Source organism: Lissotriton vulgaris, chromosome 8 (assembly GCF_964263255.1).
Source record: "Lissotriton vulgaris chromosome 8, aLisVul1.2, whole genome shotgun sequence".
NCBI lineage: Eukaryota > Metazoa > Chordata > Amphibia > Caudata > Salamandridae > Lissotriton > Lissotriton vulgaris.
In genome coordinates, this window is record NC_141696.1 from 470,734,325 (window position 1) to 470,759,528 (window position 25,204).

Consider the following 25,204-nt stretch of genomic DNA (forward strand, 5'->3'; position numbering starts at 1 on the left):
GGCCAACACCTGCCCTGAGGTAAGTAGATGGCAGAGTAAGAATAGACTTTTAGCCTCACACATTGGCCAACACCTTCTCTGAGATAAGTGCCAAGCAGGGTAGGAATAGAAATTTAGCCCCAGACACTGGCCAACACCTGCCCTGAGGTAAGTAGACAGCGGAGTAAGAATAGACATTTAGCCTCACACATTGGCCAACACCTTCTCCAAGGTAAGTGCCAAGCAGAGTAGGAATAAAAATTTAGCCCCAGACACTGGCCAACACCTTCCCTGAGGTAAGTACCCAGCAGAGTAAGAATTGAAATTTAGCCCCCAGACATTGGCCAACACCTTCCCTGAGGTAAGTACTCGGTACAGTAAGAATAGAAATTTAGTTCCCAGACACTGGCCAACACCTTCCCTGAGGTATGTATCTGGCAGAGTAGGAATATGAATTTAGCACCCAGACACTGACCAGGACCTTCCCTGAAGTAAGTACCCAGTGGCGTAAGAATGAAAAAATTTAGCCCCTAGACTCTGGCCAACACCTTCCCTGATGTAAGTACTTGGCACAGTAAGAATAGAAATTTAGCCCACGTATATTGGCCAATACCTTCCCTGAGGTAAGTACCCTTCAGAGTAAATATAGAAATTCAGCCCCCAGTCACTGTCTAACAACTTCCCTGAGGTAAGTACATGGCAGAGTAAGAATAGGAATGTAGCCACATACACTGGACAACATCTTCCCTGAGGTAAGTACCCAGCAGAGTAAGAATAGAAATTTAGCCCCCAGACATTGGCCAACACCTTCCATGAGGGAAGTACCCAACAGAGTGAGAATAGAATTTAGCCCCCAGTCACTGGCCAACACCTTCCCTGAGGTAAGTACACAGTGGATTAAGAATAGAAATTTAGCCCCAAACACTGGCCAACACTTTCTCTGAGGTAAGTACCCAGCAGATTAGGAATAGAAATTTAGCCCCAGACAGTGGCCAACACCTGCCCTGAGGTAAGTAGACGGCGGAGTAAGAATAGGCATTTAGCCACACACTTTGGCCAACACCTTCCCTGAGTTAAGTACCCAGCAGAGTAGGAATAGAAATTAATCCCCAGACACTGGCCAACGCCTTCCCTGAGGTAAGTACCCAGCAGAGTAAGAATAGAAATTTAGCCCCCGGACATTGGCCAACACCTTCCCTGAGGTAAGTACCCAGCAGAGTACAAATAGAAATTTTGCCCCAGACTCTGGGCAACACCTTCCCTTGTCATATGGTTATTACGTTTCCATAGATTGTGTTAAGTTAGCATGTGCTTATTATATGTTTAAACGTCATATTTTCTTTCTGCTTCGGTTTGCACACGACACCTAGTTGTTATTACAGCTTTTAGCCTAGACGAAAGATGTGATTTATTTGAGAATAATATGTTATTGCACTGGTATCAGTCGTGCCTGGAACACTTGGTACAACTGTCTGCACACTGAGAACTGCACACTCTCCGAATAACCTAACACAAGGTTGCTGCAGGCCTGATCCTCGCACCACGCAAGTCATAACACAAATAATGTTTGTGCCAACAATTGGCTCTACGTGAGTTTAAGATAGAATTACAGGGAAGGAATCGACACACTTGATGCTTCGCATGCTGAGAGCTGGTAGCGGTTGATGTGATCTCCTCCTACTGAGAATTAGAGGTATGGGTCCGCCCTGCTAAGAGCCCAGACGAGACCTTCTTAGATATAATATAATATGCTAATTAGGGTGCGCGAAATATAGATGATACAGAATTCTATAGATTTTGCATCATAACATGTTATCACCTTTTGCTTACTAAGGATTAGTGACTATGCTGCTGACTCTGATTTTTATAATATGTATGTTGATATTATGCAAGATACTGCGTTTGAGAATGCTGCATTGAAAAATAAACATTTCAAACTTGCACGTGTTTTCATTGCCTCCCAGTTTCGGTTTGGAATGATAATATAACAAAAGAGTGTTCATGTGTTCCACGATACCTGAGGTACTCTAAGTTCATGTTCTGGATTGTCTAAGACATTGGGAAGTATTTACTGCCGATGCGATACTGTAGCTAGCTTGGTAAGGGGATTTCTGAAACAAAGGTGAGTTGTGGGTCACCCTAACTCACCTAGGTTCTAGGTCTCTGTGCACAGTTCTGTGAGAGAACGGAAACCCTGCGACATGGCGCCCATACGTTGGTTGGCCTTATAACATGACACTCGAGTAGTATATCATTCAAACCTTAACGCCTACATTCCCGTTTCCGGAAAACGGCGGTGTCGGAAAAACCTACCTATTTTTGAAATAGGTCCTTTTTGAGCTTGAATCAATCTAAAACGGTTTCTTTGAATTACTACCCAGTTGTGCTACAAAGTATAATTAGTTTTTTCTAGTTCCTGTGCTAACATGGCTCAAGCCGTGGACATCCCGCAGCATAGTCGCATTGCGGTGCGTGACCATTTGCGGATGTATGATGTTCCTTTGGAAGGCTTGGCTGTGGTTCTGGTGGTGAGCGCGGAACATGCTTACCCGTACGAACTGTTTTATTCGTGGGTGACATTTCCAGCGGTGGACGCTAATTCTGGTGTGTTCCACTCATACACTGCTTCGGATGTACCGGCTGCGTACGTTCCGTACAGAGCACTGGAAGTTCCTATTGACGCTTGGCAGCATGGAGTTTGGTTTGGTGGCGCCCTACCGCACGCTTTAACCGCTCCGAGGTTAGGCCCATTGTCCATTTCGGGCACTCCTTGGCCCGCTTTGGCCGGCTTTACTCCTCACCCCCGACGTGCCACTTGTAACGTGGGAGAACTGCGGCGGCTTCATGAAGTCACGGTGGAAGTGATTAGAGCGCTTGTTCATTACACTAGCCGTAATGTTCAGGACGCGGCCCCTAGAGGCGCACAGCTTCGAGCAGAACATGCTGGTCTGAAAATCAACCCGGTCATGGTTAATTCCGTGATGGGTAAGAAGCCTCAGGAAAAGGACGATTTTCCGTTCTGGCTTGCTGAGAAATTCGGCCAGCTGGAAGCTTTGTTTCCCAATACGAGTCCTGGTGATAAACACCGGATTCTCACACTGAGTTTGCCGAAAGATCTGGCTCCTGACCTTGCTGACTGTGAGACCTGGGGAAAAACTTTTGCAGCGGTCTATTCGAGGTGCTATGGCTCCCCGTCTGTGACCAATCTAGGTGGGGTTCTTAAGCGTGTTCAAGACGAACACGGACCGGAGGCGGCTGTTGAATTGGGCATGCGCCTGTGTGGCTCCTTTGATGTGGTTTGCGATCTGATCCTTGCGAATGTCAAGGGGGATGCAGTGAACTTTCAAGTTGCTAACGCATTAGCGTTGGTTCCCGAGGCCGACCGACCCCGACAGTTGGCAAAGATTATTGTGACTGCTTACAAAATGGTGGGTCGCAATGCGAAGGGGGTTAAATCTTTTCCTGAAAAGGAGAAGAAACAGCCCCGGGCCAGACATCGGAAACTAGTGGTCAACAAAAGTCCAAAAAGCAAAATTGGCCTAAAAAACAGAATCAGGGTAAGCAACAACAACAACAAACACAGGTTTCTGCTCCTGCGTCTCCGTTGCCTGCGCAGTCGGATCGTGTTTATGATTTGCGCGACCGCGCAATGATTAAATCGCCTGAAAGATTTCAGGTTTCTGACCAACGCTCTCCTCGTTCCTTTCAGGACTCATCGGCTCCGTCAACCGGTGGTGGAGGGGGCGGCAGGGGCCGGGGTGGCCAGCAAGGACGTGGTCAGCCCCGCCCGCGTGTCAGTGGAGATCAGCAGGAGGGCTCTACGCCCAAGAGACCACAGTTTACCACGAAGAAAGTCGCTGCACTGACCGCGCATCGTTATGCCGAAGATAGTGAGAACGCGGCTTCGGAATCTGACGTGGGCTCTGACCTTGCTAGACAGCGCAGCAGAGATTACCATAGTGAGAGAGGCCCTCCGTCCACTGTTGAAGGTGACAGCGACTGATTCTTATGTTGTGATTGAAACAGCTGATACGCATGTTGCTCCCCCTGAACGACTTTTTGAAATTGTCCTGTTAATTGAAGGTGACATGCAGCGAACTGTAAAAGGGGTATTTTGGGAAAATCTCTCGTCTACGTATGACATTTTGCTTTCGGAGGCTGACTGGCCCCCACCTTTTGTTCTCGCAGCTCCGTGAGGGGAGGAGGTAATCCTACCCAGCTTCGCGCACACAGTGCCGAGGGTGGAGGCGCTGCATTTTGCAGAAGAGTGGGCTCTGGCGCTTGCGCCGGCTGTGTACCGCAATCAATGTGGCTGGGATAAATTGTCACCAAGCCATGAGATTCCTTTACGGTCACAGCCACAGCCTCAACCTCAATATCCCATACGGCGTGAAGCGAAGGCTTCAGTCGCAGCTATCCTTGAACAATTGGAATATCAAGGTGTAATTGAAACGTGTGTGTCACCGATGAATAACCCCCTTTTTACTGTGAACAAGCCGGACGGCTCATATCGTTTGGTTTTGGATTATAGGCATTTGAACTCGCATTGCCGTAACTGTGCAGTACAGAATACGCACGGCTCTGCGTTAGTGAATAGTCTTGAGTGTAAACGGTTCAAAACCACGCTTGACATTTCCAATGGTTTTTATGCCCATAGATTAGACGGTCTAAGTTCCCAATGGACCAGTTTTACATGCGCCGGTGTGCAAAAAATGTTTAAACGACTCCCAATGGGCTACAAGAACAGTCCTGGAGTTTTTTCCGCACGCATTGTCTCTCTTTTGGAGAGCTTCGACCCAGTTGCTTGTTCGTATGTGGATGACATTTATCTCACAGACGACGATCTTTGGGAGCATCTGTGTCGAGTAAATAGCATAATTTGTAACTTTGCTGATATGGGTTACAAGTTTAACTTTGCAAAATCGCACATTGCAGAGTACACGGTGTTGTTTCTAGGTTACGAGCTTAACCATGAAGGGAAGGGTTTAGCACCCCATTTCCTGGAGAAATGCGCACGTTTTTGCTCTCCGACAACACTTAAAAAATTACAATTTCTTCTGGGCTTTCTGAATTTCGGGAGGACATACATTCCGGAATATGCCCAGCGTATCAAGCCTTTGTATGCTTTGATACAACCATCTTTTTCCAAATCATGCTGGCTGCCTGAGTATTCGGCCATTCTGCAGTCTTTGCAGGCTGATTTGCTCGCTTCTGAATACTTACAGACTCGTGATAACCAGACCAACCTGGTGATAAGAATTATCCCTGGGGCGGTGGGTTTCACGTACCTGACTTTTAATGAGGGTGATACAGTACCTATTGCTTACAAGTCACACTTGTACACTTCGGCTGAATTGTGTTTTTCCACTGTGGAGAAAGTTTTAACGGCTGTGCAGATGGCAATTCTTAAGGAACGTGCCCTGTCACAAGGAAAGCGCATGTTGGTTGTTACCCCGTGTCCTGCCTTAGAGGCGGTTACGAAAGCCAGTGTACCTAATTCCAAAGCTTTGCACCCTCGGTGGATTCAATGGGCTGCGTCCTTGACGTCCCAGGATGTCACGTTTATTTTTGACGCCACTTTACGGTCACAGGAGTATTTACAGTATGAATTTGTTCATCCTGCTCCATTAGCAATGCGGCCGTTGGAGGATTTCCATTGCATCATTTACACTGATGGTTCGGCGCAGGTTGCGCATGGCTCTAAACATGCCTACGTTTCCGCTTGCGCCATTGTGGTCGGTGCCATGTTGAACGATGAGTTCAAGTCCAGTGTCGTGCACACGCAGACGCTTGGAGACTGCACCGCACAATTAGCAGAACTTCGTGCTCTGATGCTTGCATTAGAGTACGCAGATCCTAGTGTGACGACTTTGATCGTAAGCGATTCTTACTACTGTGTCCAGTCTTACAATGAAAACTTGTTCTTTTGGATTCAGAATGATTTTCGTGACTCCAAAGGTAGCACAATAAAACATAAAACGATCTGGGTCCGAGTGGCGAAACTTAAAGAGAAGCTGCCATTCGTGTTTGTAATTCATACTCTCGGTCATCAGCGCGTGGGGGTCCACGCTGTTGGCAACTCGCTTGCTGATGAAGCAGCGAAGTCAGCGGTATCAAAATACTTAGTTGCAGCGGTCACGAGGTCCAAGAGCAAAATAGATGATGACATCTTGGCAGCTATTGCTGCAACGGAGAAGGGAATTAAATATCCTGCGGGATTCCCTTCTAAATACACATACCACTTAAGTCCCGATAAGGTTCCTTATGTGAAAATCCCTGAAGTTGGTGAGCGTCTAGTTCCCAACTCGAATCGCAGAGCTGCTTTGATTACAGCGGCACATGAAGGTGTGGCGTCTGCGCATGCGGGCGTCTCGGCCACTGTAACTCAGCTACAACAGAGATTCTGGTGGCGGGGACTGTACAAACAGACGCGTGAATATGTTCTTCAATGTGACATTTGCCAGCAGATTAAGCCTTCGACTGCTGCGCGTCCGCCTCAGACACAGTTGTACATCTCAAATAAACCACTTGGATGTGTTTATCTGGATCACTGCGGTTTTTTTTCTTCTGATACTGCGTATAAGTACATCCTAGTCGCAGTTGATTCATGCACACGCTTTGTGTGGGTATGGCCGCATTGGAGCGCTGATTCACGTACTGTCATTAAGGATTTGCGAGTCTTTGTGGGAATTTTTGCCTGTGGTACCTTCCATTCGGATCAGGGTCCGGCATTTGCCTCTAAGGCGTATAAGGATGCTATGGTTTCGATGGGGTTCCAAGTCAAATTTTCGAGTCCCTACAGACCTGAGGGTAATAGTGTAGTTGAACGAATGAACCGCGACTTAAAGCAATCTTTGACAGCTCGAGTTATAGGCACTGGCAGAAACTGGTTAGCCCACCTCATAGGCGTGCAGCGTGCGCTTAATAATCTCCCTAGAAGGTCTCTGGGTGGGCGGACCCCATACGAAATGCTCTTTGGAATCAAGATGTATGTACCTGACCTTGATGGGCTGGACTACAGGGCCCAGGCCAGGGCCTTTGACGTAGATGAACATTGCTATGTTTTACAGAATCTACAAAAGACCAGAGACAGTCTTGCAAAGGAACATTTGCCCTCCACATCGGATGATGCACTGCAGATCCCGGTAGTTGGCTGGCTACCCCAAGTTGGAGAACTGGTTAGAGAGAAGATCGATAACAAGAAAGAGTTTGGTCCCTCATATCGAGCACCGGTTCGAGTTCTTGGAGTGAAGGGCACAAGAACAGTCATTTTACCACCACTTCCAGGTCGTAAGGAAAACAGATTTATTTCTATTGACAATGTCAAGACACACAGGGTGGCCGATTCTTCATAGCATGACACCGGCTGTATCCTGTCCTTCCATGGTGAGGCACTCTGTACTGGCTATTACATCTGGTGCAGAACAGGAGGTGTCCCTCGAGATGCCTGCCATATCCAGTCCTTTATTAAATACTATTCCTGATACTAACATTGATGAGCTAAACTACACTTATCCTGCTGATTTATCGATGCCAGATTTACAGACCCGTTTTGCAGGCCAGTCCAGATTCTCTTTTGACTCTGTTTCGGAAACTTCGAAGAAACCCACAAACATTGCAAGATATGCCACGTTGTTTAAAAAACATTTTTTAATTCCGCCTTGGACATACATTTGGTTGATCCTATTTTCATTCTATCTTTTTATGTCAATTGGTTTTGTGTTTTATTTTTTCCGCCTGATTGATGGTCACTACGCTAAAGAAAGAACAGGAATTCGGTACCTTAATGGAACATTGGCCCCTCTTTCCTCTTCACATTCTGCGCACAGACTGAAACGAAACTTAAATACAGTTAACATTACTGCTTGGCCTGTCCTTGATGGGATTGTGTGGGATGCGGTTAGATTTCAGATACATGGGCCTACTGAAGTGATTAATGTTCCAAATGTGCTTAGAGTAAACATGGGAGATGTAATTAAACAAAATATACGTTCTGATGATTGGGATATTCAGGCCGTAGAAGCATTATTCTCGGATTTGAAGTATTATGCTGCCTTCGATGCTGAGGATCTGTATACAGATTCTATTAATTATGGTGATTTGTTTTGTTTTCAACACTATGGTAATCATTTTTTACATAAGACAAATTCCAGGAGGGTTGCTGTAAATTATACACAATGGGAACATTGCCCTGCTCCATTCAGTGGCAGTTCCAATACATTTCTGAAAAAATATACCTATTTTACAGACTTTGATCAGTCTAATCCCGAGTCATATTATTTTAAAATGACACAAAAGCCCATTTCCAAAGTTAGACTTACCGATACAAAATTGCTGTATTCCATGTCCTTTTTAGACAGGTTGGCTGTAGATGGCTACGAGTTCTGGAAAGGAACAATTGACCTTAAATCGGTTTGGGGTACCAAAGATTGGCAGGTACAAGGCACTGAGGCTTTGCACCGTGCATGTCTCATCCCGAATCACATGTTGTTTTTAAATTCGACCATTTTCCAGACAACATGCTTTGGATTGGCTACTGCTAAAAATTTAAATACACCGACCATCCCAGATTTAGATGAATATACAGGTTGGGGTAATTTCACTGATTCCTCCATTCATGAGTTGCAAACTCTTTTACACAATTCGTCCTTTGACATTTCCAGTTTGGATTCCAAGGGTTGGCTGGTATGGCAAAAGAGTGCTGATTCTTGCCAACGCCGTTTTTTGGGTTTGGCTGGGGGGTTCACAAACCTCAGGCCCGATCCTCGTTTTGAAGATGACTATACTGTCACGACTTATTCTGTGGGGAAGCTGTGTCAGAATTGGTTACAACATTCCACTTTAGCTGCAGTTAAACTACATCTGTCTCAATTAAATGATAATGTGGATTTGAACGATTTTATAAAAGGCCCGGCTAAAGGTAGATCTAAATGATGGCTGTATGCGATTTACAATGAAATTTGGAAAGTTACCCAGGTTGAGGCTGCTAAACGCCTGAGAGCTATTGATCAAGCTAATTTAGAGAAAGTGCTTGCAGTTGTTGATAACAGCATTAACACGCTTTCTTCCCGAATTTACACGTTAAATAATATTGTGTCTTCGGTTGTTGACATTGTACATGATGAAGTGTCCGTGTTATATCATGGTCAAAATCAATTGCGTTCTGTGATGCAGTTTGCGTGGACACCACAGACTCTTAAGTCTGGTCGAGTGCCATGGACTTTTATGAACGTCTCATCATTATTTGCCCCATTTAATCTGACTGAAAAACAGCGCATGTTGTCAATGAGAGATGCAACATTTTCTATGTTACATATTGAAAAATTAGAATCCCTGCCATTTTCGGTGGCTGAAGTGACTGCAGCAACATGGCTTATTCATGGTGTTATAACATTACCTTTTGCTTTGTATAAATTTACAAATTGTATGAAATATATAGCCATTGGGCGATATGAACCATTAGGGAGCGCATTCCTCCATGAGACATGGTCTTTACCATACACTTACAGATGCCTTAAGGAGGGAAATGAAGTGAATCTGAATGGTGAAGAATGTACACAGTCGCCTGACCGCTCACTAATTTGCAGACACATCCATTTGCATGGTTCTTGTAATCAGGACAAACCTAATTTGACCTGTGTTTTGAAAGGGACACCGGTTCCTGCAATAGTTCCCACGTTCACGTTGTTGTCCAACGGTAGTTATTTACTTTTGAATAACGAGTTTTGTTGTGGGTTAGAGGCCGGTATCGCATATGTGGTTACCGTGTCAGAAAGGGTGGTTTGCTGCAAGAATGTGTTGTATCCACCCACGCATGGGAATTCAGAAGTTTTAATTTGGCCAAGAATACCAACCTTGAAAGCTGAATTCAATGGTTTAGGCCGTATAAGAGCCCTTTTGTCTCAAAAACAGGTGGCCCTGAGCTCTGCCCGCGAAACTTATGTCCTTCACATAGCAAACACACGCACAGAAGTACAAGCACTTTTAAGTACTGATTTGCCGTTTCATTTTTGCGAGCTGGTTCATCAAATCTTCAATGCCTCCTCCACAACGAGCCTGGCTCAATTTTTTAAAATGGTTAGCAGTGGTCTCGTGACTACATTTGAAAAAGTATTTGGTATTATCCCTGCGTTCTTTCATTCTATATTCGCTAGCCTGTTTGGCGGATTTCCTGTTTTGCTGGCTTTGGCTGCAGGCGTTCTGGTGATATTTTATTTTATAAAACATGGATGCCCATCCTGCGCAAGGAAACGCACAGCCCCTACTGTTGCAGTTTCGCAACCGGATGCTTGATTATTATGGATCCCTGCCGCTTGCGACCCTAAGCACGGCTTTTGGATTATCCTTCAGATTTTCCTATTTCACATGTGTCCAGCCTGTGTTTCATTGCCTGAGCTGTGATTTCGACTGGGCCATTGATTTGTGTCTCTGTTTACCGACCTCTCCTGACGTCAACTTTGATCAGCTGATGTCCCCCGTAGTGGCTCACGAGTTGGTCTGTTCTGGCGAAAGGGTTATGGCTGTAGCAGCGATGCATGGACTAATGGGTCAGTGGGACATATTCACAGCGGCACATGACTTTCTGGCACAGAGCGTTCTCGAGAACCCACTGAGTTGTCCTCTGATGTTACTAGAGGATTCAGTGTTGGAGGAGCACGTATGTTCTTTCCCATTGCTTAATTGGATGGCTGAACTGTTTTCGGATGATGGCAGTGATTTCATGTTGGAAGCTGTTGCTACCTATTTTGCATATTCATTCAACGAGGAATGACTCTGAATACTTCCTTCATTATGGCACGTGACTTTTTAGTAATTCTGAATGGTGCCAATTTCAATACGAACATTCGATTTTTTCATATGTTCTAGGCCTGTTAGTATAGTCAGGCCTCGAGTTCGACTTTTTATATTTTGTGTGGCCACTTTAGGCATTCATACATATTATTGTATTTTTAAATTTTACATACATTTACATACATTTAGCTTGGCTCAATATCATTGAACTCTGCTTTCATGTCTTGCCTCTCATGGAGTATTGGCTTATATTTTTGTCTTTTGACCGTCCTCGGATCATTGGGGGGGTGTCATATGGTTATTACGTTTCCATAGATTGTGTTAAGTTAGCATGTGCTTATTATATGTTTAAACGCCATATTTTCTTTCTGCTTCGGTTTGCACACGACACCTCGTTGTTATTACAGCTTTTAGCCTAGACGAAAGATGTGATTTATTTGAGAATAATATGTTATTGCACTGGTATCAGTCGTGCCTGGAACACTTGGTACAACTGTCTGCACACTGAGAACTGCACACTCTCTGAATAACCTAACACAAGGTTGCTGCAGGCCTGATCCTCGCACCACGTTAGTCATAACACAAATAATGTTTGTGCCAACATTTGGCTCTACGTGAGTTTAAGATAGAATTACAGGGAAGGAATCGACACACTTGATGCTTCGCATGCTGAGAGCTGGTAGCGGTTGATGTGATCTCCTCCTACTGAGAATTAGAGGTATGGGTCCGCCCTGCTAAGAGCCCAGACGAGACCTTCTTAGATATATTATAATATGCTAATTAGGGTGCGCGAAATATAGATGATACAGAATTCTATAGATTTTGCATCATAAAATGTTATCACCTTTTGCTTACTATGGATTGGTGACTATGCTGCTGACTCTGATTTTTATAATATGTATGTTGATATTATGCAAGATACTGCGTTTGAGAATGCTGCATTGAAAAATAAACATTTCAAACTTGCACGTGTTTTCATTGCCTCCCAGTTTCGGTTTGGAATGATAATATAACGAAAGAGTGTTCATGTGTTCCACGATACCTGAGGTACTCTAAGTTCATGTTCTGGATTGTCTAAGACATTGGGAAGTATTTACTGCCGATGCGATACTGTAGCTAGCTTGGTAAGGGGATTTCTGAAACAAAGGTGAGTTGTGGGTCACCCTAACTCACCTAGGTTCTAGGTCTCTGTGCACAGTTCTGTGAGAGAACGGAAACCCTGCGACACCCTGAGGTAAGTACTCGGTGCAGTAAGAATAGAAATGTAGCCCCAGACACTGGCCAACACCTGCCCTGAGGTAAGTAGATGGCAGAGTAAGAATAGACTTTTAGCCTCACACATTGGCCAACACCTTCTCTGAGGTAAGTGCCAAGCAGAGTAGGAATAGAAATTTAGCTCCAGACACTGGCCAACACCTGCCCTGAGGTAAGTAAACAGCGGAGTAAGAATAGACATTTAGCCTCACACATTGGCCAACACTTTCTCTGAGGTAAGTGCCAAGCAGAGTAGGAATAGAAATTTAGCCCCAGACACTGGCCAACACCTTCCCTGAGGTAAGTACCCGGCAGAGTAAGAATTGAAATTTAGCCCCCAGACATTGGCCAACACCTTCCCTGAGGTAAGTACACAGTGGATTAAGAATAGAAATTTAACCCCAAACACTTGCCAACACTTTCTCTGAGTAAGTACCCAGCAGATTAGGAATAGAAACTTAGCCCCAGACAGTGGCCAACACCTGCCCTCAGGTAAGTAGGCGGCGGAGTAAGAATAGACATTTAGCAACACACATTGGCCAACACCTTCCCTGAGTTAAGTACCCAGCAGAGTAGGAATAGAAATGTATCCCCAGACACTGGCAAATGCCTTCCCTGAGGTAAGTACCCAGCAGAGTAAGAATAGAAATGTAGCCCCCGGACTTTGGCCAACACCTTCCCTGAGGTAAGAACTCAGTACAGTAAGAATAGAAATGTAGCCCCCAGACACTGGCCAACACCTTCCCTGAGGTATGTATCTGGCAGAGTAGGAATATAAATTTAGCCCCCAGTCAATGGCCAACACCTTCCCTGAGGTAAGCACACAGTGGATTAAGAATAGAAATTTACACCCAAACACTGGCCAACACTTTCTCTGAGGTAAGTACCCAGCAGATTAGGAATAGAAATTTAGCCCCAGACAGTGGCCAACACCTGCCCTGAGGTAAGTAGACGGCAGAGTAAGAATAGACATTTAGCCACACACATTGGCCAACACCTTCCCTGAGTTAAGTACCCAGCATTGTAGGAATAGAAATGTATCTCCAGACACAGGCCCACACCTTTCCTAAGGTAAGCACCCGGCAGAGAATGAGTAGATATTTAGCCCCATTCACTGGCCAACACCTTCCCTGAGGTAGATACACATGGAATAAGATTAGAAATTTAGCCCCACACACTGGCCAATACCTTCCCTGAGGTAAGTACCCGGCAGAGTACGAACAGAAATTTTGCCCCAGACACTGGTCAACACCTTCCTTGAGTTAAGTACCGGACAGAATATGATTAGAAATTTAGCACCCAGACACTGGCCAACACATCCCTGAGGTAAGTGCTCAGTGCAGTAAGAATAGACTTTTAGCCTCACACATTGGCCAACACCTTCTCTGAGGTAAGTGCCAAGCAGAGTAGGAATAGAAATTTAGCTCCAGACACTGGCCAACACCTGCCCTGAGGTAAGTAGACAGCGGAGTAAGAATAGACATTTAGCCTCACACATTGGCCAACACCTTCTCTGAGGTAAGTGCCAAGCAGAGTAGGAATAGAAATTTAGCCCCAGACATTGGCCAACACCTTCCCTGAGGTAAGTACCCGGCAGAGTAAGAATTGAAATTTAGCCCCCAGACATTGGCCAACACCTTCCCTGAGGTAAGTACACAGTGGATTAAGAATAGAAATTTAACCCCAAACACTTGCCAACACTTTCTCTGAGTAAGTACCCAGCAGATTAGGAATAGAAACTTAGCCCCAGACAGTGGCCAACACCTGCCCTCAGGTAAGTAGGCGGCGGAGTAAGAATAGACATTTAGCAACACACGTTGGCCAACACCTTCCCTGAGTTAAGTACCCAGCAGAGTAGGAATAGAAATTTATCCCCAGACACTGGCCAATGCCTTCCCTGAGGTAAGTACCCAGCAGAGTAAGAATAGAAATGTAGCCCCCGGACTTTGGCCAACACCTTCCCTGAGGTAAGAACTCAGTACAGTAAGAATAGAAATTTAGCCCCCAGACACTGGCCAACACCTTCCCTGAGGTATGTATCTGGCAGAGTAGGAATATAAATTTAGCCCCCAGTCAATGGCCAACATCTTCCCTGAGGTAAGCACACAGTGGATTAAGAATAGAAATTTACACCCAAACACTGGCCAACACTTTCTCTGAGGTAAGTACCCAGCAGATTAGGAATAGAAATTTAGCCCCAGACAGTGGCCAACACCTGCCCTGAGGTAAGTAGACGGCAGAGTAAGAATAGACATTTAGCCACACACATTGGCCAACACCTTCCCTGAGTTAAGTACCCAGCATTGTAGGAATAGAAATGTATCTCCAGACACAGGTGAAAGCAATAAGGAGGACCCCACTCTACTACGTAGAGGACGGTGGGGAGGTTGTCATTAAAGAAAGAACACGCGTCCAGGTTCGTGGGACAGGATGTTGTCTCTTGGCGTGGAACCAGTGGGTGTCACTCTTACAATAGGGGGCGTTTTTTACCATGGGGAAGGCAAACTATGTATATACTTGTTTCAACATGTTAAATAAATATTGAGAAAAGTACTATTGTGTGGAAAGATTTCTGTTTGAAATAGTTTTAGGAAAGTTGCACGTAAGAAAAACAGGTCTAGGACAGTGACAATGTCATGGGCTATTCATTCAAATATATATAGTCAAAATAATACATTTACTTCATCAAGTGCACACATATATGGGAAGCTCTTAGATTAAAAGCATATAAACACAATCGTTTGGTCACAATCCTTACATTTTATTACATATTTACACAATATAAAAACATATTAAAAAACTTTTTTCCATAAATATGATCACCACAATGTTAAAAAGTCAAAGAATCAAGAGGTCGACGCGGCGTTTCGGCTTTTTTCTAGTATGCCTTCATCAGGACTGATTCTAAACAATTAAAATCATAAAACACAAAGTTACCAAACGAGTAGAATACATGAAAAGACATTTTTTCGTGAGCACTCATATATCCTAACCCCCTTAATCTAGGATAAGCAGATTTTCTTCCTATACATGCATATTGTCAGTACATTCCCTTAAGCCTTTCTTTATTCTTGTGTTTTTCGAACAGTGCAGTTTTTTTATATATCCTATTATCTCTGTTTTTGCCTTTCCCTTGGACCCTAGTGCCCCGTTATTGAGGACCCCCAGTGATGCCATTACCAAAAAAGAAGTACCTCCCATAAATCAGGTGCGTACCTTGTTTATCCAAATGGGTATAGTTATCCATGTGGTTTGAACTGATAGTTCTAACAGAAGTCCTTTATGGTGATGTGGACCTTGCTGCTTTGCCTCAGAATTATTCGCAAAGTTGCTCTATTTCATAAATAAACAACATCCATATGCTTGATAAATATTATGTTAATTCTTTTATAACACAATGCTTTAGTTATTTATAATAATAACCCTCTTTCATACCGAAGTTGTGGGTGAGTTAAATTTCCCCTCCTTCAATTTTTACTTGGATTCCCAGTGGTCAAAAATTTCATTTCCAATTTCAGTCCGCCTGAGGGTATAAAGATAACAATGCATATCCCTGTTTTTTACCACCATACTTATTCTTGTATACTCATTAGTCTTTAGGTAGACACATACCTCGATATGGCTATAATCCTGCCGTGTTTTTAACTGCCAGGAGGAGCCACCGTTCTGTGATTTAGGTGCCGAGCTCCCTGTGGGGTAAGTATTTCTATTAATAAAGCCATTTTTTCTTTGTGTTTTAATTATTCATTTTAGTTATATTGTGGTACATTTCCTTTTATGGCTGCTTACCGTTGGAGCTGTCTGGTTGATTATGAACCTCAAGCCTCTTTAAATTAGGTGAAGGTAAGTTTCACTGACATCATCTTCTTTCAATCGCTGATATCTGTGGGGGTTATGTTATCAGCATTATAAATTTATTTTCTATAAGGTTTTGTTCATCAAGTTCTAAATTATTAAGCCTTATAGTGCACTTCCATTTTTACTCTAATTATTGTCTTTTGTCTGCTATATTAAGTATGGAACTTTAATGGTATGTCCTAGTACTTAGTCTATTCACAAGAATCTTTTTACAGGGCCATATTGTCTTCAGAGCGCTGAGCGGGGCTTCTTACCTGTGATCTAGCAGTCGGCCTCCCTGCTCCTTCCTTCCTGGCAGTTCCTTCGTCTGATCTCCGCACGGCGTTCAGATTGGAAATGAAACGTCCGTGATAGGCGGTGGCTTAAATAATGCTTTCTGGATAATTTGGCGCCAAAAGGCACTGCCGGCCGCCTGGGTGGAAGCGTGATCGCGTTGCCGCGTTGTTGTGGTTACCGTTAATCACTCGGCGTTTGGGTAGAAGCGTGCTCGCGTTACCTCGTTGTTATGGTTACCTATAAACATTCGGCGTTTTCATTGCCGTGGTAACGTGTTTCTATAAGCGGCGTATAACTTGTGCCGAAGTGGGTTTACGGGCCGTTTGCTATGCTATCTTAAACCAATAGCGGAGGTCTTAGAACACACAGATGACCAATGGCGGGAGCGCTACTAAAACAGCAATCCGCCGGCAACATAAAGCAAATATATAACGGTAATACACCAGAGGCGCCCAAGTAATTAGTGTTCTTTTTAAGAAAATGCCTATGTGATAGAGGAAATCCGCCCCGTAAACCCACTTCAGCACAAGTTATACGCCGCTTATAGAAACACGTTACCACGGCAATGAAAACGCCGAATGTTTATAGGTAACCATAACAACGAGGTAACGCGAGCACGCTTCTACCCAAACGCCGAGTGATTAACGGTAACCACAACAACGCGGCAACGCGATCACGCTTCCACCCAGGCGGCCGGCAGTGCCTTTTGGCGCCAAATTATCCAGAAAGCATTATTTAAGCCACCGCCTATCACAGACGTTTCATTTCCAATCTGAACGCCGTGCGGAGATCAGACGAAGGAACTGCCAGGAAGGAAGGAGCAGGGAGGCCGACTGCTAGATCACAGGTAAGAAGCCCCGCTCAGCGCTCTGAAGACAATATGGCCCTGTAAAAAGATTCTTGTGAATAGACTAAGTACTAGGACATACCATTAAAGTTCCATACTTAATATAGCAGACAAAAGACAATAATTAGAGTAAAAATGGAAGTGCACTATAAGGCTTAATAATTTAGAACTTGATGAACAAAACCTTATAGAAAATAAATTTATAATGCTGATAACATAACCCCCACAGATATCAGCGATTGAAAGAAGATGATGTCAGTGAAACTTACCTTCACCTAATTTAAAGAGGCTTGAGGTTCATAATCAACCAGACAGCTCCAACGGTAAGCAGCCATAAAAGGAAATGTACCACAATATAACTAAAATGAATAATTAAAACACAAAGAAAAAATGGCTTTATTAATAGAAATACTTACCCCACAGGGAGCTCGGCACCTAAATCACAGAACGGTGGCTCCTCCTGGCAGTTAAAAACACGGCAGGATTATAGCCATATCGAGGTATGTGTCTACCTAAAGACTAATGAGTATACAAGAATAAGTATGGTGGTAAAAAACAGGGATATGCATTGTTATCTTTATACCCTCAGGCGGACTGAAATTGGAAATGAAATTTTTGACCACTGGGAATCCAAGTAAAAATTGAAGGAGGGGAAATTTAACTCACCCACAACTTCGGTATGAAAGAGGGTTATTATTATAAATAACTAAAGCATTGTGTTATAAAAGAATTAACATAATATTTATCAAGCATATGGATGTTGTTTATTTATGAAATAGAGCAACTTTGCGAATAATTCTGAGGCAAAGCAGCAAGGTCCACATCACCATAAAGGACTTCTGTTAGAACTATCAGTTCAAACCACATGGATAACTATACCCATTTGGATAAACAAGGTACGCACCTGATTTATGGGAGGTACTTCTTTTTTGGTAATGGCATCACTGGGGGTCCTCAATAACGGGGCACTAGGGTCCAAGGGAAAGGCAAAAACAGAGATAATAGGATATATAAAAAAACTGCACTGTTCGAAAAACACAAGAATAAAGAAAGGCTTAAGGGAATGTACTGACAATATGCATGTATAGGAAGAAAATCTGCTTATCCTAGATTAAGGGGGTTAGGATATATGAGTGCTCACGAAAAAATGTCTTTTCATGTATTCTACTCGTTTGGTAACTTTGTGTTTTATGATTTTAATTGTTTAGAATCAGTCCTGATGAAGGCATACTAGAAAAAAGCCGAAGCGCCGCGTCGACCTCTTGATTCTTTGACTTTTTAACATTGTGGTGATCATATTTATGGAAAAAAGTTTTTTAATATGTTTTTATATTGTGTAAATATGTAATAAAATTTAAGGATTGTGACCAAACGATTGTGTTTATATGCTTTTAATCTAAGAGCTTCCCATATATGTGTGCACTTGATGAAGTAAATGTATTATTTTGACTATATATATTTGAATGAATAGCCCATGACATTGTCACTGTCCTAGACCTGTTTTTCTTACGTGCAACTTTCCTAAAACTATTTCAAACAGAAATCTTTCCACACAATAGTACTTTTCTCAATATTTATTTAACATGTTGAAACAAGTATGTACATAGTTTGCCTTCCCCATGGTAAAAAACGCCCCCTATTGTAAGAGTGACACCCACTGGTTCCACGCCAAGAGACAACATCCTGTCCCACGAACCTGGACGCGTGTTCTTTCTTTAATCTCCAGACACAGGCCCACACCTTTCCTAAGGTAAGCACCCGGCAGAGAATGAGTAGATATTTAGCCCCATTCACTGGCCGACACCTTCCCTGAGGTAGATACACAGTGGAATAAGATTAGAAATTTAGCCCCACACACTGGCCAATACCTTCCCTGAGGTAAGTACCCGGCAGAGTACGAACAGAAATTTTGCCCCAGACACTGGTCAACACCTTCCTTGAGTTAAGTACCGGACAGAATATGATTAGAAATTTAGCACCCAGACACTGGCCAACACATCCCTGAGGTAAGTACTCAGTGCAGTAAGAATAGAAATTTAGCCCCCAGACACTGGTCAACGCCTTCCTTAAGGTAAGTAGTAGGCAGAGTATGAATAGACATTTAGCCCCAAGATACTGGCCAACGCGTTCTGTAAGGTAACCACCCAGCAGAGTAGGAGTAGATATTTAGCCCCATACACTTGTCAACACCTTTCCTGAGGTAAGTACCCAGCAGAGTAAGAATAGACATTTAGCCCCCAGACATTGGCCAACACTTTCCCTGATGGAAGTACCCAGCAGAGTGAGGATAGAAATTTACCCCCCAGTCACTGGCCAAGACCTTCCCTGAGGTAAGTACACGGTGGATTAAGAATAGAAATTTAGCCCCACAAACTGGCCAACACCTTTTCTGAGGTAAGTACCCAGCAGATTATGAATCGAAATTTAGCCCCAGACACTGGCCAACACCTGCTCCGAGGTAAGTAGATGGCGGTGTAAGAATAGACATTTAGCCTCACACATTGGCCAACAACTTCCCTGAGGTAAGTACCCAGGAGAGTAGGAATAGAAATTTGGCCCCAGACACTAGCCAACGCCTTCCCTGCGGTAAGCACCCGGCAGAGTAAGAATAGAAATGTAGCCCCCAGACATTGGCCAACACCTTCTCTGAGGTAAGTGCCAAGCAGAGTAGGAATAGAAATTTAGCTCCAGACACTGGCCAACACCTGCCCTGAGGTAAGTAGACAGCGGAGTAAGAATAGACATTTAGCCTCACACATTGGCCAACACCTTCTCTGAGGTAAGTGCCAAGCAGAGTAGGAATAGAAATTTAGCCCCAGACTCTGGCCAACACCTTCCCTGAGGTAAGTACCCGGCAGAGTAAGAATTGAAATTTAGCCCCCAGACATTGGCCAACACCTGCCCTCAGGTAAGTAGGCGGCAGAGTAAGAATAGACATTTAGCAACACACATTGGCCAACACCTTCCCCGAGTTAAGTACCCAGCAGAGTAGGAATCGAAATTTATCCCCAGACACTGGCCAATGCCTTCCCTGAGGTAAGTACCCAGCAGAGTAAGAATAGAAATGTAGCCCCCGGACTTTGGCCAACACCTTCCCTGAGGTAAGAACTCAGTACAGTAAGAATAGAAATTTAGCCCCCAGACACTGGCCAACACCTTCCCTGAGGTATGTATCTGGCAGAGTAGGAATATAAATTTAGCCCCCAGTCAATGGCCAACACCTTCCTTGAGGTAAGCACACAGTGGATTAAGAATAGAAATTTACACCCAAACACTGGCCAACACTTTCTCTGAGGTAAGTACCCAGCAGATTAGGAATAGAAATTTAGCCCCAGACAGTGGCCAACACCTGCCCTGAGGTAAGTAGACGGCAGAGTAAGAATAGACATTTAGCCACACACATTGGCCAACACCTTCCCTGAGTTAAGTACCCAGCATTGTAGGAATAGAAATGTATCTCCAGACACAGGCCCACACCTTTCCTAAGGTAAGCACCCGGCAGAGAATGAGTAGATATTTAGCCCCATTCACTGGCCAACACCTTCCCTGAGGTAGATACACAGTGGAATAAGATTAGAAATTTAGCCCCACACACTGGCCAATACCTTCCCTGAGGTAAGTACCCGGCAGAGTACGAACAGAAATTTTGCCCCAGACACTGGTCAACACCTTCCTTGAGTTAAGTACCGGACAGAATATGATTAGAAATTTAGCACCCAGACACTGGCCAACACATCCCTGAGGTAAGTACTCAGTGCAGTAAGAATATAAATTTAGCCCCCAGACACTGGTCAATGCCTTCCTTAAGGTAAGTAGTAGGCAGAGTATGAATAGACATTTAGCCCCAAGATACTGGCCAACGCATTCTGTAAGGTAACCACCCAGCAGAGTAGGAGTAGATATTTAGCCCCAGACACTTGCCAACACCTTTCCTGAGGTAAGTACCCAGCAGAGTAAGAATAGACATTTAGCCCCCAGACATTGGCCAACACTTTCCCTGATGGAAGTACCCAGCAGAGTGAGGATAGAAATTTAGCCCCCAGTCACTGGCCAAGACCTTCCCTGAGGTAAGTACACGGTGGATTAAGAATAGAAATTTAGCCCCACAAACTGGCCAACACCTTTTCTGAGGTAAGTACCCAGCAGATTATGAATAGAAATTTAGCCCCAGACACTGGCCAACACCTGCTCCGAGGTAAGTAGATGGCGGTGTAAGAATAGACATTTAGCCTCACACATTGGCCAACAACTTCCCTGAGGTAAGTACCCAGGAGAGTAGGAATAGAAATTTGGCCCCAGACACTGGCCAACACCTTCCCTGAGGTAAGCACCGGGCAGAGTAAGAATAGAAATGTAGCCCCCAGACATTGGCCAACACCTTCTCTGAGGTAAGTACTAGGTACAGTAAGAATAGAAATGTAGCCCCCAGATACTGGCGAACACCTTCCCTGAGGTATGTATCTGGCCGAGTAGGAATATGAATATAGCACCCAGACACTGACTAACACCTTCCCTGAGGTAAGTACTAGGCAGAGTATGAATAAACATTTAGCCCGAAGACACTGGCCAACACCTTTCCTAAGGTAAGCACCCGGCAGAGTAGGAGTAGATATTTAGCCCCCAGACACTAGCCAACGCCTTCTCTGAGGTAAGTACCCAGTGGAGTAAGAATAGAAATGTAGCCCCCAGTCACTGGCCAACACCTTTACAGAGGTAAGTAGATGGCAGAGTAAGAATAGACATAAAGCCCCACACACTGGCCAACACCTACCCTTGGGTAAGTACCTGGTGGAGTAAGAATAGAAATTTAGCCCCAAACACTGGCCAACACCTACCCGAGGTAAGTGCCCGGCAGAGTAGGAGTAAATATTTAGCCCCAGACACTGGCCAACACCTTCTCTGAGATAAGTACCAGGCAGCGTATGAATAGAAATTCAGACCCCAGACATTGGCCTGCACCTTCTCTGAGGTAAGTAGATGGCCGAGTAAGAATAGACATAAAGCCCCACACACTGGCTAAAACCTTCCCTGAGGTAAGTACCTGGTGGAGTAAGAATATAAATTTAGCCCCAGACACTGGCCCACTCCTTCCCTGAGGTAAGTACCCAGTGGAGTAAAAATAGAAATTTAGCTCCCAGACACTGGCCAACACCTTCACGGATATTGGCCCCCACCTTCCCTGAGGTAATTACCTGGCAGAGTAAGAATAGAAATTCAGCCCCCAGTCACTGGCCAACACATTTCCTGAGGTAAGTACATGGCAGAGTAACAATAGAAATGTAGCCCCAGACACTGGCCAACACCTTCCCAAAGGTTAGTACACGGCCAAGTAGGAATAGAAATTTAGCACCAGACAATGGCCTTTATCTTCCCTGAGGTAAGTACCCATCAGAATAAGAATATAAATTTAGCCCCCAGAGATTGGCCAACACCTTCCCTGAAGGAAGTACCCTGCAGAGTGAGAATAGAAATTTAGCCTCAGTTAATGGCCAACACCTTCCCTTAGGAAAGTACAAGGTGGAGTAAGAATAGAAATGTAACCCGACACACTGGCTAACACCTTCCCTGAGGTAAGTATCTGGCGGAGTATGAATAGAAATTTAGCCCCAGACACGGGCCAATACATTCCCTGAAGTAAGTACCCAGTGGTGTAAGAATAGAAATTTAGCCCCCAGACCCTGGCCAACACCTTCCCTGATGCAAGTTCATGGCACAGTAAGAATAGAAATTTAGCTCACAGATATTTGCCAACACCTTTCCTGAGGTAAGTACCCTGCAGAATAAGAATATAAATTCAGCCCCCAGTCAATGTCCAGCACCTGAGGTAACTACATGGCAGAGTAAGACTAGGAATGAAGCACTGACACTGGCCAACACCTTCATTGAGGTAAGTACCCAGCAGAGTAAGAATAGAAATTTAGTGCCCAGACATTGGCCAACACTTTCCCTGAGGGAAGTACCCGGCAGAGTGAGAATAGAAATTTAGCCCCCGGTCACTGGCCAACACCTTCCCTGAAGTAAGTACATGGCACAGTAAAAATAGAAATTTAGCCCACGGATATTGGCCAATACCTTCCCTGAGGTAAGTACCTGGCAGAGTAAGAATAGACATTTAGCCTCACACATTGGCCAACACCTTCCCTGAGGTAAGTACCTGGCAGAGTAAGCATAGAAATTTAGCCCCAGACACTGACCAACACTCTCCCTGAGGTAAGTACCCAGTGGAGTAAGAACAGAAAATTAGCCCCCAGACACTGGCCAACACCTTCCTTGAGGTAAGTAGCTGGCAGAGTTAGAATAGAAATATAGCCCCCAGATATTGGGCAACAACTTCCCTAAGGTAAGCACCCGGCAGGGTAAAAATAGAAATTCAGCCCCCAGTCGCTGCCCCACACCTTCCCTGACGTCAATACCCAGTGGAGTAAGAATATAACTTTAGCCACCAGACACTGGCCAACACCTTCCCTGAGGTAAGTACATGGAAGAGTAAGAATTGAAATTTACCCTATCGATATTGGCCAACACCTTCCCTGAGGTAAGAACCCGGCAGAGTAAGAATAGAATTTCAGCCCCCAGTCACTGGCCAACACCTTCCCTGAGGTAAGTACATGGCGGAGTAAAATAGAAATTTAGCCCCAGACATTGGCCAACACCTTCCCTGAGGTAAGTACCCTGTGGAGTATGAATAGAAATTTAGCACTCAGATGCTGGCCAACACATTCACTGAGGTAAGTTTCGAGTGGAGTAAGAATAGAAATGTAGCCCCCAGACGCTGGCCAAACACTTTCACTGAGGTAAGTACTTGGTGTAGTGAGAATAGAAATGTAGCTCCTAGACAGAGGCCAACACCTTCCCTGAGGTAAGTACCCCACAGATAGGAATATAAATGTAGCCCCAGACACTGGCCAACACCTTCCCTGAGATAAGTACCCAGCAGAGTAAGAATAGAAATTCAGCGTCTAGTCACTGGCCAACACCTTCCCTGATGTAAATTAGGTAAGTGCACAGTGGAGTAAGCATAGAAATTTAGCCCAACACACTTGCCAACGCACTTGCCAACACCTTCCCTGAGGTAAGTACCCAGCAGAGTAGGAATAGAACTTTAGCCCCAGACACTGGCCAACACCTGCCCTGAGGTAAGTACCCAGCAGAGTTAGAATAGAAATTTAGTGCCCAGACATTGGCCAACAATTTCCCTGAGGGAAGTACCCGGCAGAGTGAGAATAGAAATTTAGCCCCCAGTCACTGGCCAACACCTTCCCTGAAGTAGGTACATGGCACAGTAAGAATAGAAACTTAGCCCACGGATATTGGCCAATACCTTCCCTGAGGTAAGTACCCGGCAGAGTAAGAATAGACATTTAGCCTAACACATTGGCCAACACCTTCACTGAGGTAAGTACCTGGCAGAGTAAGCATAGAAATTTAGCCACAGACACTGACCAACACTCTCCCTTAGGTAAGTACCCAGTAGAGTAAGAACAGAAATTAGCCCCCAGACACTGGCCAACACCTTCCTTGAGGTAAGTAGCTGGCAGAGTTAGAATAGAAATATAGCCTCCAGATATTGGGCAACAACTTCCCTAAGGTAAGTACTCGGTGCAGTAAGAATAGAAATCTAGCCCCAGACACTGGCCAACACCTGCCCTGAGGTAAGTAGATGGCAGAGTAAGAATAGACTTTTAGCCTCACACATTGGCCAACACCTTCTCTGAGATAAGTGCCAAGCAGGGTAGGAATAGAAATTTAGCCCCAGACACTGGCCAACACCTGCCCTGAGGTAAGTAGACAGCGGAGTAAGAATAGACATTTAGCCTCACACATTGGCCAACACCTTCTCCGAGGTAAGTGCCAAGCAGAGTAGGAATAAAAATTTAGCCCCAGACACTGGCCAACACCTTCCCTGAGGTAAGTACCCAGCAGAGTAAGAATTGAAATTTAGCCCCCAGACATTGGCCAACACCTTCCCTGAGGTAAGTACTCGGTACAGTAAGAATAGAAATTTAGTTCCCAGACACTGGCCAACACCTTCCCTGAGGTATGTATCTGGCAGAGTAGGAATATGAATTTAGCACCCAGACACTGACCAAGACCTTCCCTGAAGTAAGTACCCAGTGGCGTAAGAATGAAAAAATGTAGCCCCTAGACTCTGGCCAACACCTTCCCTGATGTAAGTATATGGCACAGTAAGAATAGAAA